This window comes from Cherax quadricarinatus, chromosome 66 (assembly GCF_038502225.1).
Source record: "Cherax quadricarinatus isolate ZL_2023a chromosome 66, ASM3850222v1, whole genome shotgun sequence".
In the NCBI taxonomy this organism is placed as follows: Eukaryota; Metazoa; Arthropoda; class Malacostraca; order Decapoda; family Parastacidae; genus Cherax; species Cherax quadricarinatus.
The window spans coordinates 1,623,216-1,642,208 of NC_091357.1; positions in this window are offsets into that span (position 1 = coordinate 1,623,216).

The window sequence follows — 18,993 nt, forward strand, 5'->3', positions numbered from 1 at the left end:
GAAAACTTTCTTACCCTTATCTAAATAATAAACACTGTTCACGTACATGCTTCGCTGTAAACACTTGGTCTACACCCCCCCCCCTCATCCTTCCTAAAGTCTCCTTGTTCAACTGAGATCGTCCTCTCCGTGTTATCTTTAAAATTTTCAACAATAACTACCATACACCTTCCCTGGTACACACAACAAGCTTGTTTCCCTTTAATTCTTACATTCTCTTTCGTCCCTTTTGCCTTTATGCAAAGATTTTATGCATGTTCTCTGCCATTCACTACGAAACTATATCTTCACCTACTTTTAACATTTCTTGATCCCATTAATCCTATCTGCTTTACCCCCTTACTGTTATCCACAGCCACATGCACCCAGCCTACACTCACATATGGTTCTTCCTCGCTCCAAAAAGATATTGTACCTCCCTTTATCAGCAAACAGTTCCTCATAATGTTCCCTCTATCTTCACTATATCCTCAACTCCCCATCTAATAACTCTCATCTTCTGTTTTTAGCGTCAAATCGATTCGTAACGAGGCTTTCTCAACCTAATCTCACTCCAAAACTAATTTTTATTCTCAGCAAAATTTGTTGACACCTTACCCAATCTCTCATTTGCTCCACTCATGCATTCCCTTACCATTCATATTAATGTCTCTTTAATTCACCATATATTCCTTCCTCCCTGTATTACATCTGCTTTGTAAAAACCTCTCATATGATAACTTATTCTCTCTTAACACTTGTTTAGCTTATCCCACAAACCCACACACATATATATATATATATATATATATATATATATATATATATATATATATATATATATATATATATATATATATATATATATATATATATATATATATATATAGGGCATCCCAGGGTCCGTATCGCCTTTCCCAGGTCCATGTGTCCAGGAGTCCATCCGTGTCCCCTCAGATGTTCTCCCTTCCCCACTTTCCCAGGGTCTGCCTTAGCAACCAGTATCTCCTTCTTTCCCAGGAGTCCGCCTCAGATATTCCCCCCCCTTCCCTTCCCTTCCCCACTTCCCCAAGGTGCTCTCGCCTTTCCCAGGTCCATGTGTCCAGGAGTCCATCCGTGTCCCCTCAGATGTTCTCCCTTCCCCACTTTCCCAGGGTCTGCCTTAGCAACCAGTATCTCCTTCTTTCCCAGGAGTCCGCCTCAGATATTCCCCCCCTTCCCTTCCCCACTTCCCCAAGGTGCTCTCGCCTTTCCCAGGTCCATGTGTCCAGGAGTCCATCCGTGTCCCCTCAGATGTTCTCCCTTCCCCACTTTCCCAGGGTCTGCCTTAGCAACCAGTATCTCCTTCTTTCCCAGGAGTCCGCCTCAGATATTCCCCCCCCCCCTTCCCTTCCCCACTTCCCCAAGGTGCTCTCGCCTTTCCCAGGTCCATGTGTCCAGGAGTCCATCCGTGTCCCCTCAGATGTTCTCCCTTCCCCACTTTCCCAGGGTCTGCCTTAGCAACCAGTATCTCCTTCTTTCCCAGGAGTCCGCCTCAGATATTCCCCCCCTTCCCTTCCCCACTTCCCCAAGGTGCTCTCGCCTTTCCCAGGTCCATGTGTCCAGGAGTCCATCCGTGTCCCCTCAGATGTTCTCCCTTCCCCACTTTCCCAGGGTCTGCCTTAGCAACCAGTATCTCCTTCTTTCCCAGGAGTCCGCCTCAGATATTCCCCCCCTTCCCTTCCCCACTTCCCCAAGGTGCTCTCGCCTTTCCCAGGTCCATGTGTCCAGGAGTCCATCCGTGTCCCCTCAGATGTTCTCCCTTCCCCACTTTCCCAGGGTCTGCCTTAGCAACCAGTATCTCCTTCTTTCCCAGGAGTCCGCCTCAGATATTCCCCCCCCTTCCCTTCCCCACTTCCCCAAGGTGCTCTCGCCTTTCCCAGGTCCATGTGTCCAGGAGTCCATCCGTGTCCCCTCAGATGTTCTCCCTTCCCCACTTTCCCAGGGTCTGCCTTAGCAACCAGTATCTCCTTCTTTCCCAGGAGTCCGCCTCAGATATTCCCCCCCTTCCCTTCCCCACTTCCCCAAGGTGCTCTCGCCTTTCCCAGGTCCATGTGTCCAGGAGTCCATCCGTGTCCCCTCAGATGTTCTCCCTTCCCCACTTTCCCAGGGTCTGCCTTAGCAACCAGTATCTCCTTCTTTCCCAGGAGTCCGCCTCAGATATCCCCCCCCCCTTCTCTTCCCCACTTCCCCAAGGTGCTCTCGCCTTTCCCAGGTCCATGTGTCCAGGAGTCCATCCGTGTCCCCTCAGATGTTCTCCCTTCCCCACTTTCCCAGGGTCTGCCTTAGCAACCAGTATCTCCTTCTTTCCCAGGAGTCCGCCTCAGATATTCCCCCCCTTCCCTTCCCCACTTCCCCAAGGTGCTCTCGCCTTTCCCAGGTCCATGTGTCCAGGAGTCCATCCGTGTCCCCTCAGATGTTCTCCCTTCCCCACTTTCCCAGGGTCTGCCTTAGCAACCAGTATCTCCTTCTTTCCCAGGAGTCCCTTCCCCACTTCCCCAAGGTGCTCTCGCCTTTCCCAGGTCCATGTGTCCAGGAGTCCATCCGTGTCCCCTCAGATGTTCTCCCTTCCCCACTTTCCCAGGGTCTGCCTTAGCAACCAGTATCTCCTTCTTTCCCAGGAGTCCGCCTCAGATATTTCCACCCCCCCTTCCCCACTTCCCCAAGGTGCTCTCGCCTTTCCCAGGTCCATGTGTCCAGGAGTCCATCCGTGTCCCCTCAGATGTTCTCCCTTCCCCACTTTCCCAGGGTCTGCCTTAGCAACCAGTATCTCCTTCTTTCCCAGGAGTCCGCCTCAGATATGCCCCCCCGTCCCTTCCCCACTTCCCCAAGGTGCTCTCGCCTTTCCCAGGTCCATGTGTCCAGGAGTCCATCCGTGTCCCCTCAGATGTTCTCCCTTCCCCACTTTCCCAGGGTCTGCCTTAGCAACCAGTATCTCCTTCTTTCCCAGGAGTCCGCCTCAGATATTCCCCCCCTTCCCTTCCCCACTTCCCCAAGGTGCTCTCGCCTTTCCCAGGTCCATGTGTCCAGGAGTCCATCCGTGTCCCCTCAGATGTTCTCCCTTCCCCACTTTCCCAGGGTCTGCCTTAGCAACCAGTATCTCCTTCTTTCCCAGGAGTCCGCCTCAGATATTCCCCCCCTTCCCTTCCCCACTTCCCCAAGGTGCTCTCGCCTTTCCCAGGTCCATGTGTCCAGGAGTCCATCCGTGTCCCCTCAGATGTTCTCCCTTCCCCACTTTCCCAGGGTCTGCCTTAGCAACCAGTATCTCCTTCTTTCCCAGGAGTCCGCCTCAGATATTCCCCCCCTTCCCTTCCCCACTTCCCCAAGGTGCTCTCGCCTTTCCCAGGTCCATGTGTCCAGGAGTCCATCCGTGTCCCCTCAGATGTTCTCCCTTCCCCACTTTCCCAGGGTCTGCCTTAGCAACCAGTATCTCCTTCTTTCCCAGGAGTCCGCCTCAGATATTCCCCCCCTTCCCTTCCCCACTTCCCCAAGGTGCTCTCGCCTTTCCCAGGTCCATGTGTCCAGGAGTCCATCCGTGTCCCCTCAGATGTTCTCCCTTCCCCACTTTCCCAGGGTCTGCCTTAGCAACCAGTATCTCCTTCTTTCCCAGGAGTCCGCCTCAGATATTCCTCCCCCCCCCCTTCCCCACTTCCCCAAGGTGCTCTCGCCTTTCCCAGGTCCATGTGTCCAGGAGTCCATCCGTGTCCCCTCAGATGTTCTCCCTTCCCCACTTTCCCAGGGTCTGCCTTAGCAACCAGTATCTCCTTCTTTCCCAGGAGTCCGCCTCAGATATTCCCCCCCCCCTTCCCCACTTCCCCAAGGTGCTCTCGCCTTTCCCAGGTCCATGTGTCCAGGAGTCCATCCGTGTCCCCTCAGATGTTCTCCCTTCCCCACTTTCCCAGGGTCTGCCTTAGCAACCAGTATCTCCTTCTTTCCCAGGAGTCCGCCTCAGATATTCACCCCCCCCCTTCCCCACTTCCCCAAGGTGCTCTCGCCTTTCCCAGGTCCATGTGTCCAGGAGTCCATCCGTGTCCCCTCAGATGTTCTCCCTTCCCCACTTTCCCAGGGTCTGCCTTAGCAACCAGTATCTCCTTCTTTCCCAGGAGTCCGCCTCAGATATTCCGCCCCCCCCCCTTCCCCACTTCCCCAAGGTGCTCTCGCCTTTCCCAGGTCCATGTGTCCAGGAGTCCATCCGTGTCCCCTCAGATGTTCTCCCTTCCCCACTTTCCCAGGGTCTGCCTTAGCAACCAGTATCTCCTTCTTTCCCAGGAGTCCGCCTCAGATATTCCCCCCCGCTTCCCCACTTCCCCAAGGTGCTCTCGCCTTTCCCAGGTCCATGTGTCCAGGAGTCCATCCGTGTCCCCTCAGATGTTCTCCCTTCCCCACTTTCCCAGGGTCTGCCTTAGCAACCAGTATCTCCTTCTTTCCCAGGAGTCCGCCTCAGATATTCCCCCCCCCCCCTTCCCCACTTCCCCAAGGTGCTCTCGCCTTTCCCAGGTCCATGTGTCCGGGAGTCCATCCGTGTCCCCTCAGATGTTCTCCCTTCCCCACTTTCCCAGGGTCTGCCTTAGCAACCAGTATCTCCTTCTTTCCCAGGAGTCCGCCTCAGATATTCCCCCCCCCCCCTTCCCCACTTCCCCAAGGTGCTCTCGCCTTTCCCAGGTCCATGTGTCCAGGAGTCCATCCGTGTCCCCTCAGATGTTCTCCCTTCCCCACTTTCCCAGGGTCTGCCTTAGCAACCAGTATCTCCTTCTTTCCCAGGAGTCCGCCTCAGATATTCCCCCCCTTCCCTTCCCCACTTCCCCAAGGTGCTCTCGCCTTTCCCAGGTCCATGTGTCCAGGAGTCCATCCGTGTCCCCTCAGATGTTCTCCCTTCCCCACTTTCCCAGGGTCTGCCTTAGCAACCAGTATCTCCTTCTTTCCCAGGAGTCCGCCTCAGATATTCCCCCCTCCCCCTTCCCCACTTCCCCAAGGTGCTCGCCTTTCCCAGGTCCATGTGTCCAGGAGTCCATCCGTGTCCCCTCAGATGTTCTCCCTTCCCCACTTTCCCAGGGTCTGCCTTAGCAACCAGTATCTCCTTCTTTCCCAGGAGTCCGCCTCAGATATTCCCCCCCCTCTTCCCCACTTCCCCAAGGTGCTCTCGCCTTTCCCAGGTCCATGTGTCCAGGAGTCCATCCGTGTCCCCTCAGATGTTCTCCCTTCCCCACTTTCCCAGGGTCTGCCTTAGCAACCAGTATCTCCTTCTTTCCCAGGAGTCCGCCTCAGATATTCCCCCGCCCTTCCCCACTTCCCCAAGGTGCTCTCGCCTTTCCCAGGTCCATGTGTCCAGGAGTCCATCCGTGTCCCCTCAGATGTTCTCCCTTCCCCACTTTCCCAGGGTCTGCCTTAGCAACCAGTATCTCCTTCTTTCCCAGGAGTCCGCCTCAGATATCCCCCCCCCCACTTCCCCACTTCCCCAAGGTGCTCTCGCCTTTCCCAGGTCCATGTGTCCAGGAGTCCATCCGTGTCCCCTCAGATGTTCTCCCTTCCCCACTTTCCCAGGGTCTGCCTTAGCAACCAGTATCTCCTTCTTTCCCAGGAGTCCGCCTCAGATATCCCCCCCCTTCCCCACTTCCCCAAGGTGCTCTCGCCTTTCCCAGGTCCATGTGTCCAGGAGTCCATCCGTGTCCCCTCAGATGTTCTCCCTTCCCCACTTTCCCAGGGTCTGCCTTAGCAACCAGTATCTCCTTCTTTCCCAGGAGTCCGCCTCAGATATCCCCCCCCTTCCCCAAGGTGCTCTCGCCTTTCCCAGGTCCATGTGTCCAGGAGTCCATCCGTGTCCCCTCAGATGTTCTCCCTTCCCCACTTTCCCAGGGTCTGCCTTAGCAACCAGTATCTCCTTCTTTCCCAGGTCCAGGAGTCCAGAAGTCCATCTGTCCGCCTCAGATATTCCCCCTTCCCCACTTCCCCAAGGTATCCTTGCCTTTCCCAGGTCCATGTGTCCAGGAATCCATCCGTGGGCCCCCGGATGTCTCCCCTTCCTCACTTCCCTTAGGATATCTTCCAGCCTCAGCCTTCCCCAGGTTATGTATCCCTCCGTGATCTAGCCAGATGAGAACGAGGCCTTGTTTAGCTGGTCTACGGTAGAGACTGTCCAGGTGGGTGGAATTACAGGAGGGGACACACAGAAACTGCGTCCTGTAAATACACCCACCAAGACAGTCTAGACCGTAGATCAGCCAGACGCAGCCAAGCTACCGTCCAGTTCGACCACCAAGGCCTGGTCACTCAGTGAAATTTTGGAAGTTCTATTTATATTATACAATTTTTCTACATTAAATATAAGATTTTTTACTTAATTAGCAGTTCAAGTGTGTTTGTGAATGTTTTTGTGTGTGTTTATGAGTGCTCGTTTGTTAGTGTGTTTGTCCACCTCCACGAGAACTGTAATAAGTGTTGAACTTCTTATTTTCATTTGGTTATTTATCCTATATATTCGCAAGACGCGCAGTGAGTTACAAGCGCCGCGCACAATGGAAATATATCACTTTGTCTGACTTTTTAGGTTATCCTGGGTAATTTACGCATATGTTACTTTGCATGATCATTTGTGTAACTATTTATGTATATCTGTACCTAAAAAAACTTACACACACTCTTATTTTCACTCTCATTTGCACATTTGTGCAACGGCAGCCTGCGTGGTCACCATCATTCATACACGCACAAAACAACGCAACTGCACGCACACACAAACATGTATAAAAAACACTCATCAACCTCTTACACTAATATGAATGCAATCACAAGCACACACACACACACACACATATATATATATATATATATATATATATATATATATATATATATATATATATATATATATATATATATATATGTGTGTGTGTGTGTGTGTGTGTGTGTGTGTGTGTGTGTGTGTGTGTGTGTGTGTGTGGATAAGTTCTTTATTGAATCCTGTACTTTCCTACATCTTCCACAACAGTGTCTCCCACTTAAACAATATTTTGCAGTTGTATATAAGACTGTGTCCAGCAGTTGTAAACTGTACCAGAAACAAACACTGGGACAAAAGCTGTTCATTATTTTTGTTTTGTTTACAATTATTGTTTATATTTGTGTCCGTATGTGACTCTGTCTTCCCACCAAGAAATCTGCTACAAAAATGTCATCAGTTTCCTTTTTTGTGGAGTTCGTCTTTTTATATATATGCAAGTCACTGAAATGTCCACAAGTAAACACGCAAGTACACAAAGTACACACACACACACACACACACACACACACACACACACACACACACACACACACACACACACACACACACACACACACACACACACACACAATTCTCTCGTTCCACTGTGGATAATATACATGGAGAGAATTTCGGGGGTCAACGCCCCCGAGGCCCCGTCTGAGACCAGACCTCTAGAATATATATAAACACAATTTGCCCAGCACACGTATAATACTTAATATCCAACCCCTGTGTCACTCACATGTGTGCAAACATTCTCATGCACATATGTGTACTTTCTCACACAGACATCATGAGACCACACCTCTCCTTATAAGTGTATCTGCTCTATAGTATATTAGAGTGTAAGTCTGAGGGACCTGCTGGTTCACCAGACTATTAAAAATTCGAGATAAATTACCTCCTACTTGATAACAATAGTTATGATCTATGGTTTGCGGTGTTTTGTGATTTGCAGTAATGATTTGTGATTTAGAGTAATGACTGTGATTTTGCAGTGTTTTTAGTGATGTGTAGTGATATGTGATTTCCAGTTTGTATTTAAATTATATTATATATTTTAATAGAATTCTGAATAATCGGGATGTAGAATGCTGTTACATAGTATTTTCTAGATATCCTTAATGATAAATATGAAGATATAAGGAAGTAACAGTTGAGAGAGTCTTGTACTGGATATAGCAAGAAAACATTCTTGTGAATTATTACATAATTTTTAATTTTTCCCGTCTTCACTTCTCTCAACTTCACTATATTGAGAAAAATATTCACAAACACAATAAAAAAGAAAGAAAATAAGATGTACAAACTGGGAGAGTCAACCTCTCGACAAAAGTGATTGTTGATGTTGATGTTACAACCTGGCCAGTACAACTCTGTCTTAATGTCTTCAATATTGCTGTTTTATGTATTACTGTTATCTTGCTCTACTCTTCCCTTATTTTATTGTATTGTTCTTGTATGTTCTTGTGTGATATTTATGTACTGCTGTACTGTTCTGCTGTATGTTACTGTATTTTTCTTATGTGTTACAGTTTTGTTCTTGTGTGTTACTGTACTGTACAGTTTTGTGTTGTTCTATTGTTATTATGAGGTACTTTTCTAGACAGTTCTTCATTATTTATTTTTTGTGTTTTCCGTCACTCGATCAATCACAATCTTGACATATTCATTCCTTGGTATAATCAACAGGCAATACACAAACACTAATATTTATGTGTTAGTATGCAGTCCTTGCATGTTACAGTAGTAATTTTCCTGTGTATTTAAGTTACTCCACTGTTAACATAAGAACATAAGAAAGGAGGAACACTGCAGGAGGCCTGTTGGCCCATACTAGGCAGGTCCTTTACAATTCATCCCACTAACAAAACATTTGCCCAACCCAATTTTCAATGCCACCCAAGAAATAAGCTCTGATGTGAAAGTCCCACTCAAATCCAACCCCTCCCACTCATGTACTTATCCAACCTAAATTTGAAACTACCCAAAGTCCCAGCCTCAATAACCCAACTAGGTAGACTGTTCCACTCATCTACTACCCTATTTCCAAACCAATACTTTCCTATGTCCTTTCTAAATCTAAACTTATCTAATTTAAATCCATTACTGCGGGTTCTCTCTTGGAGAGACATCCTCAAGACCTTATTAATATCCCCTTTATTAATACCTATCTTCCACTTATACACTTCGATCAGGTCTCCCCTCATTCTTCGTCTAACAAGTGAATGTAACTTAAGAGTCTTCAATCTTTCTTCATAAGGAAGATTTCTAATGCTATGTATTAATTTAGTCATCCTACGCTGAATGTTTTCTAACGAATTTATGTCCATTCTGTAATATGGAGACCAGAACTGAGCTGCATAATCTAGGTGAGGCCTTACTAATGATGTATAAAGCTGCAGTATGACCTCTGGACTTCTGTTGCTTACACTTCTTGATATAAATCCCAGTAATCTATTTGCCTTATTACGTATGCTTAGGCATTGCTGTCTTGGTTTAAGGTTGCTGCTCACCATAACCTCCAAGTCCTTTTCGCAATCTGTATGGCTAAGTTCTACATCATTTAACTTATAAGTACTAGGGTTATGGGCACTCCCAAGCTTCAGAACCTTGCATTTATCTACATTGAACTGCATCTGCCACTTTTCTGACCAAGAATAGAGTTTGTTTAAATCCTCCTGAAGTTCCATAACATCTACGTTTGAATCAATTATCCTACCTATCTTTGTGTCATCGGCGAATTTGCTCATATCACTAGTAATTCCCTCATCAAGATCATTGATATATATTATAAACAACAACGGGCCCAAGACTGATCCCTGTGGAACGCCACTTGTTACAGATCCCCACTCGGATTTAACCCCATTTATGGACACTCTGTGCTTCCTGTCAATGAGCCATGACTCGATCCACGAGAGCACTTTTCCCCCAATGCCATGAGCTGCCACTTTCTTTAACAGTCTATGGTGCGGAACTCTATCAAAAGCCTTACTAAAATCTAAGTAAATAATATCAAATTCTTTATCGTGGTCAACAGCCTCAAAAGCTTTACTGAAGAAAGTTAATAAATTAGTTAGACAAGACCGGCCTCTTGTGAATCCATGCTGAGTATCATTAATCAAGCTATGCTTATCGAGATGGCTTCTTATAATCTCAGCTATAATTGACTCTAGTAATTTGCCTACAATTGAGGTCAGGCTTATTGGGCGGTAATTTGACGGTAACGACTTGTCCCCTGTTTTAAAAATAGGAATTACATTAGCCATCTTCCACATATCAGACACTACACCTGTTTGAAGAGATAAATTAAAAATATTAGTTAATGGTTCACAGAGTTCCATTTTGCATTCCTTGCGTGTTGCCGTACCGTTTTTCTGCATTACTTTACTGTTCTTGTATACTGACATGCTTGCTGTGTTGCTGAGGTGAGGTAAAGCTTCCACATTATTATTTACATCAAGCACTTCAAACTTTCCCACTGTACCTTCCACAACAGTGTCTCCCACACTAATTATCATATCACCCCAAGCAATAATTTTCCACGACTCAACATTCCTAACACATTCACTTAACATCTAGCATCCCACCATTTGCTTCAGGATTCAATTTCCAGTGTTATTACTTTAGCTGCATTTCGTGAGTCTTTACTTGACACTAACAAAGTACTGTCATGCACATACAGTGAAAAAGTTAGCGGTTTAGCGTTAGCTGAGCTAATTTTTTAGTTAGAGGATTAGCGGTTAGCGAAGCTAACTTTTTGGTTAGCTGTGCCCACCGCTGTTTTTAAGTTTAACGAAGGGAGACTCAAGATCGGAACATTCTCAAACATTTAAATTTACTTTTTTCAAATTTTCCGTTTATTGCTTGAGAACACCATATTCGTTTGGCTTCAAATTTTCAGTGCTGATGTGTTGTATCCCGGGCAAGATTCTTGGCACTATTTGCGTGCCCTATATGCAATAATACAAATCCCATTCCAAATTTTCTTTCTGTGTGACAACTGTTAAAAGGCTCCTCTCATCGACATTGAAATTTTACTGTGTATCCTACTAAAACAGTTGGTATATTTAATGGAATGGATAGCTGCTGTACCACAACTATTCTTCTCAAAATGGTTTAGAATTACTTTACATTATTACATTATTTTCCCATGACACTACCATAATATTTAAAGGGGGTGGACCGGTAAGCCAGCGGAAGGCCTCGGTCAGATGACCAAAAGCTCCAACAGCGGGTCATCATCGAAGACCCGCGTCAGGAAACACTTGTCCTGTTTCCTGACGAACCTTACCTAACCTAACCCTTGACACTGGTGAGGGGTTCTTAACCCAAACTGGACTCGTCTTACTTTTTCTTGATTGGAATTTAAATGCCTACTATTCCAGAGGCGCGTTAAGCATTGTTCTTGACTTACATGTAGAAATTAGGAAAGGCATCATCAATCTTCAGTGGCGATCTTTAAACTTTTAGTCCTGATGTGTTTTCCTCAGAGGAAGCAATCTGTTGAGGTAGGTTAGTAGAACTGAGGTTAAGGTTAGTAGAACTGAGGTTAAGGTTAGTAGAACTGAGGTTAAGGTTAGTAGAACTGAGGTTAAGGTTAGTAGAACTGAGGTTAAGGTTAGTAGAAGGTTCCGATTTTATTAATAAAATTAGTTTGTGAGATAATTTACTTTTTCGGTTCCCCTCATTTAAATTAATATTATGTACTTTTATATATGGCTATAACAGCCGTGTGACGAAGAATGTCGTCAAAATACCGTAAACTAGCGTATAAATGTACGTAAAAATACATATATATGTGTATGTTTGTGCGCTTGTTAGTCTTTCAATGTCATATGAAAATGACCAATAAATAAATAAAAATGAAAACAGTGTAATATTTAATACAGTTTTGATGGAGGTGGAAAAGTTCTTCAACACTTGGACATTCATCTACATAAAATAAAACACTTACAAATACTTTTAAACTGATAAATAAGCAAGAAAATCTCGTACTTAGACTAAATTCATACTGTAATATAAAAGGATTTCCAAAATTTACGTTAATTAGCCTCTCGGAGGTGGCGGAACTGTGAGGCAGCTTGGTGGCGTCTAGCTGACCTACGGTCGCGGCTGTCTTGGTGGGTGTAATTACTGGACGCAGTTTTCTGTGTGTGTCACCTCCAGTAATTCCACCCACCTGGACAGTCTCTACCGTAGACCAGCTAGACAAGACCAAGTTTCCATGCAGCGAGGTCACTGAAGGTGGCAACCGCTGACTCTGGGGAAGTGGGGAAGGGAGTCCACCTGAGGTGACATAAGTGGACTCCTGGAGACACTGATCCGGGGAAGGCACCGCTGACTCTGGGGAAGTGGGGAAGGGAGTCCACTCAGGTGACACAAGTAGACTCCTGGAGACACTGATCCGGGGAAGGCACCGCCGACCTTAGGTAAGTGGGGAACGGAAGACATCCGGAGCGAGCGGATGGATTCCTGGATTCATAAACTTGGGGAAGGTTGTGGTTGAGGCTGACCTTGTGTAAGTGGGGAAGGGGAGACATCCGGGAGCGAGCGGATGGATTCCTGGATACATGAACCTGGGGAAGGCATGAATACATGCAGTTGAGGCTGACCTTGTGTAAGTGGGGAAGGGAAGATATCCGGCGGTAGACGGAAGGATTCCTGGATACATGATCCTGGGGAAGGCATGAATACATGCAGTTGAGGCTGACCGTAAGTGGGGAAGGGGAGACATCCGGAGCGAGCGGATGGAGCGGCTGGGGAAGGGGAGACATCCGGGAGCGAGCGGATGGATTCCTTGGTAATACATCCGGAGCGAGCGGATGGATTCCTGGATACATGGGGAAGGCATACATGAAGTTGAGGCTGACCTTGGGAAAGTGGGGAAGGGGAGACATCCGGCGGTAGACGGATGGATTCCTGGATACATGATCCTAAGGAAAGCAAGAATACCGCTGACTCAGAGGATTCCTGGATACATGAACCTGGGGAAGGCATGAATACATGCAGTTGAGGCTGACCTTGGGTAAGTGGGGAAGGGGAGACATCCGGAGCGAGCGGATGGATTCCTGGATACATGAACCTGGGGAAGGCAAGAATACATGAAGTTGAGGCTGACCTTGGGAAAGTGGGGAAGGGGAGACATCCGGCGGTAGACGGATGGATTCCTGGATACATGATCCTAAGGAAAGCAAGAATACCGCTGACTCTGAGGAAGTGGGGAAGGGAGTCCACTCAGGTGACACAAGTGGACTCCTGGAGACACTGATCCGGGGAAGGCACCGCCGACCTTAGGTAAGTGGGGAAGGGAAGACATCCGGGAGCGAGCGGATGGATTCCTGGATTCATAAACTTGGGGAAGGTTGTGGTTGAGGCTGACCTTGTGTAAGTGGGGAAGGGGAGACATCCGGAGCGAGCGGATGGATTCCTGGATACATGAACCTGGGGAAGGCATGAATACATGCAGTTGAGGCTGACCTTGTGTAAGTGGGGAAGGGGAGACATCCGGAGCGAGCGGATGGATTCCTGGATACATGAACCTGGGGAAGGCATGAATACATGAAGTTGAGGCTGACCTTGGGTAAGTGGGGAAGGGGAGACATCCGGCGGTAGACGGATGGATTCCTGGATACATGATCCTAAGGAAAGCAAGAATACCGCTGACTCTGAGGAAGTGGGGAAGGGAGTCCACTCAGGTGACACAAGTAGACTCCTGGAGACACTGATCCGGGGAAGGCACCGCCGACCTTAGGTAAGTGGGGAAGGGAAGACATCCGGGAGCGAGCGGATGGATTCCTGGATTCATAAACTTGGGGAAGGTTGTGGTTGAGGCTGACCTTGTGTAAGTGGGGAAGGGGAGACATCCGGAGCGAGCGGATGGATTCCTGGGAACCTGAATACATGCAGTTGAGGCTGACCTTGTGTAAGTGGGGAAGGGGAGACATCCGGAGCGAGCGGATGGATTCCTGGATACATGAACCTGGGGAAGGCATGAATACATGAAGTTGAGGCTGACCTTGGGTAAGTGGGGAAGGGGAGACATCCGGCGGTAGACGGATGGATTCCTGGATACATGATCCTAAGGAAAGCAAGAATACCGCTGACTCTGAGGAAGTGGGGAAGGGAGTCCACTCAGGTGACACAAGCAGACTCCTGGAGACACTGATCCGGGGAAGGCACCGCCGACCTTAGGTAAGTGGGGAAGGGAAGACATCCGGGAGCGAACGGATGGATTCCTGGATTCATGAACTTGGGGAAGGTTGTGGTTGAGGCTGACCTTGGGTAAGTGGGGAAGGGGAGACATCCGGGAGCGAACGGATGGATTCCTGGACACATGAACCTGGGGAAGGCTGAGGCTGGAAGGCAGAGAGAGAGAGAGAGAGAGAGAGGCGAGGCTGACCTTAGGGAACTGAGAAAGGGGAGACATCCGGGGGCCCACGGATGGATTCCTGGACACATGAACCTGGGGAAGGCGAGGGGGGGGGGACCTTAAAGACGAACCACTGGCCTCCACGTGGCAAGGTCTGGTAACTCAGAGATAACTCTGAGGCTGACAGTGGTCGCAAATAATTTTATTGTTATTATTATTATTACTATTCATAATTCAAGATTTGGATTCATGATTTGGATTCAAAAGCGTCGACCTCAACAGTAGCTATTGTGGTCTTATTCCCACTCCAGCCTCCCTGACAGTAGCCACGGTGATGTTATTCCCACTCCAGCGTCCCTGACAGTAGCCACGGTGGCGTTATTCCCACTCCAGCCTCCCTGACAGTAGCCACGGTGATGTTATTCCCACTCCAGCCTCCCTGACAGTAGCCACGGTGATGGTGACAGTAGCCACGGTGATGTTATTCCCACTCCAGCCTCCCCAGTAGCCACGGTGATGTTATTCCCACTCCAGCCTCCCTGACAGTAGCCACAGTGATGGTGACAGTAGCCATGGTGGTGTTATTCCCACTCCAGCCTCCCTGACAGTAGCCACGGTGATGTTATTCCCACTCCTCCCTCCCTGACAGTAGCCACGGTGGTGTTATTCCCACTCCTCCCTCCCTGACAGTAGCCACGGTGATGTTATTCCCACTCCTCCCTCCCTGACAGTAGCCACTGTGATGTTATTCCCATTCCAGTCTCCCTGACAGTAGCCACGGTGATGTTATTCCCACTCCAGCCTCCCTGACAGTAGCCACGGTGGTGTTACTGAGTTGTACTCTTCTGTGTTTCTTTGCTTAGTCTTCTGTTATTGTACTCTTCTGTGTTACTGTACTGTACTGATCTTCTGTGTTACTGTACTGATCTTCTGTGTTACTACTGTACTGATCTTCTGTGTTACTACTGTACTGATCTTCTGTGTTACTGTACGGGTCTTCTGTGTTACTGTACTGTACTGATCTTCTGTGTTACTGTACTGATCTTCTGTGTTACTACTGTACTGATCTTCTGTGCTACTGTACTGTACTGATCTTCTATGTTACTGTACTGGTCTTTTGTGTTACTGTACTGATCTTCTGTGTTACTACTGTACTGATCTTCTGTGGTACTGTACTGTACTGATCTTTTGTGTTACTTTACTGATCTTTTGTGTTACTGTACTGATGTGTGTTACTGTGCTGTACTGTTCTTGTATGTTACTGTACTGATCTTGTGTTACTTTACTGTGACAAGTGTTGAAGACTGAGCACATCTGTTTCTAACTCTCAGTCAGTTAGTATATATTTTGATAGAATTACCGACAATATGTAAAGTAAAAGGACACAAGTGCAACTAATGTGACATTTTATTGTGGCAATTTTATTGTGACATTTTATTGTGACATTTTATTGTTTCGCTCTCCAGGAGCTTTGTCAAGCCGTTACAAACAGTACATGGACACAGATGGTATATATAGGCTTAGAGTGAGGTGTGATTGTAGGTGGTAGTAGTAGTAGTAATATAATATTGCAGGTGGTAGTAGTAGTAGTAATATAATATTGCAGGTGGTAGTAGTAGTAGTAATATAATATTGCAGGTGGTAGTAGTAGTAGTAATATAATATTGCAGGTGGTAGTAGTAGTAGTAATATAATATTGCAGGTGGTAGTAGTAGTAGTAATATAATATTGCAGGTGGTAGTAGTAGTAGTAATATAATATTGCAGGTGGTAGTAGTAGTAGTAATATAATATTGTAGGTGGTAGTAGTAGTAGTAATATAATATTGCAGGTGGTAGTAGTAGTAGTAATATAATATTGCAGGTGGTAGTAGTAGTAGTAATATAATATTGCAGGTGGTAGTAGTAGTAGTAATATAATATTGCAGGTGGTAGTAGTAGTAGTAGTAGGTGGTAGTAGTAGTAGTAATATAATATTGCAGGTGGTAGTAGTAGTAGTAATATAATATTGCAGGTGGTAGTAGTAGTAGTAATATAATAATAGTAGTAATATAATATTGCAGGTGGTAGTAGTAGTAGTAATATAATATTGCAGGTGGTAGTAGTAGTAGTAATATAATATTGCAGGTGGTAGTAGTAGTAGTAATATAATATGGTAGAACAATTAACTTGCAATTAGCTTTTATATCCATTTACTCATGTGCAATTTAATTGTTCTACCACTAGTATTGCACCTCACTCTAAGCCTATATATATCCTCTGTGTCTATGTACTGTTTGTAACGGCTTGACAAAGCTCCTGGTGAGCGAAACGTTGCCACAATAAAATGTCACATTAGTTGCACTTGTGTCCTTTTACTTTACTCAGTCAGTTAACCTGAGCAACTTTTAAGTGGATCTGTCTTGTCCATAATCTTTCTCTTATTTACATGAAAGAATCCTTTAGTTATTCCTCGAGTTCATTGCGACTTTAACTTCATAATGTCTTTTGACTTTTCTTATTCCGTTTTTTAAATTTCTCTTTTTAATTGAATATACTGATTTCTTAAGTGCCCTTCTGCCTTATTTATTCTCCTGTAGATGTCTCTCTTTTGACCTACCAGATATGTTAATCTGTTGTTTTTCCATATACGTAATTGTTTTTTATCTAATTTCCCTATCTGGAACCTTCGGGACCTTTGAGTGGGTCTCTGGTCCTTTTTCTATTTCAAGCTTTTTGAATTTCAACGGATTTCAATTTCAACGCTCGTGTACGGTAACCAGGACAAAATTTTGTGAATTATTGCCATGTGCAAGTTCCACAGTGTTCCACTACAAACATCCACAACATCCACAGTGTTCCACTACAAACATCCACAACATCCACAGTGTTCCACTACAAACATCCACAACATCCACAGTGTTCCACTACAAACATCCACAACATCCACAGTGTTCCACTACAAACATCCACAGTGTTCCACTACAAACATCCACAACATCCACAGTGTTCCACTACAAACATCCACAACATCCACAGTGTTCCACTACAAACATCCACAACATCCACAGTGTTCCACTACAAACATCCACAACATCCACAGTGTTCCGCTAGAAACATCCACAGTGTTCCACTACAAACATCCACAACATCCACAGTGTTACGCTAGAAACATCCACAACATCCACAGTGTTACGCTAGAAACATCCACAACATCCACAGTGTTACGCTAGAAACATCCACAACATCCACAGTGTTACGCTAGAAACATCCACAACATCCACAGTGTTCCACAGTGTTACGCTAGAAACATCCACAACATTCACAGTGTTACGCTATAAACATCCACAACATCCAGAGTGTTACGCTAGGAACATCCACAACATCCAGAGTGTTACGCTAGAAACATCCACAACATTCACAGTGTTACACTCGAAACATCCACAACATCCACAGTGTTACGCTAGAAACATCCACAACATCCACAGTGTTACGCTAGAAACATCCACAACATTCACAGTGTTACGCTAGAAACATCCACAACATCCACAGTGTTACGCTAGAAACATCCACAACATCCACAGTGTTACGCTAGAAACATCCACAACATTCACAGTGTTACGCTAGAAACATCCACACATTCACAGTGTTACGCTAGAAACATCCACAGCATTCACAGTGTTACGCTAGAAACATCCACAGCATTCACAGTGTTACGCTAGAAACATCCACAACATCCACAGTGTTACGCTAGAAACATCCACAATATTCACAGTGTTACGCTAGAAACATCCACAACATTCACAGTGTTACGCTAGAAACATCCACAACATTCACAGTGTTACGCTAGAAACATCCACAACATTCACAGTGTTACGCTAGAAACATCCACAACATTCACAGTGTTACGCTAGAAACATCCACAACATTCACAGTGTACGCTATCCACAACATTCACAGTGTTACGCTAGAAACATCCACAACATTCACAGTGTTACGCTAGAAACATCCACAACATTCACAGTGTTACGCTAGAAACATCCACAACATTCACAGTGTTACGCTAGAAACATCCACAACATTCACAGTGTTACGCTAGAAACATCCACAACATTCACAGTGTTACGCTAGAAACATCCACAACATTCACAGTGTTACGCTAGAAACATCCACAACATTCACAGTGTTACGCTAGAAACATCCACAACATTCACAGTGTTACGCTAGAAACATCCACAACATTCACAGTGTTACGCTAGAAACATCCACAACATTCACAGTGTTACGCTAGAAACATCCACAACATTCACAGTGTTACGCTAGAAACATCCACAACATTCACAGTGTTACGCTAGAAACATCCACAACATTCACAGTGTTACGCTAGAAACATCCACAACATTCACAGTGTTACGCTAGAAACATCCACAACATTCACAGTGTTACGCTAGAAACATCCACAACATTCACAGTGTTACGCTAGAAACATCCACAACATTCACAGTGTTACGCTAGAAACATCCACAACATTCACAGTGTTACGCTAGAAACATCCACAACCTCCACAGTGTTACGCTAGAAACATCCACAACATTCACAGTGTTACGCTAGAAACATCCACAGCACTCACAGTGTTACGCTAGAAACATCCACAACATCCAGTCATCTTGGCGGCCATCTTGTAGTTCAACAAATTCACATTCAGTTTGGAGTCACAATGCAGCAACAAATACATTTAGATGTTGCCACTCATTTTGTTTTTTCTTATTCTGTCTATAGTATTATCCTTAATTATTGCCCCCTCCCCCCTTCCTCTATTTCTCTTATCTCCCAAAACTGTGTGTGTGTACTCGCCTAATTGCGGTT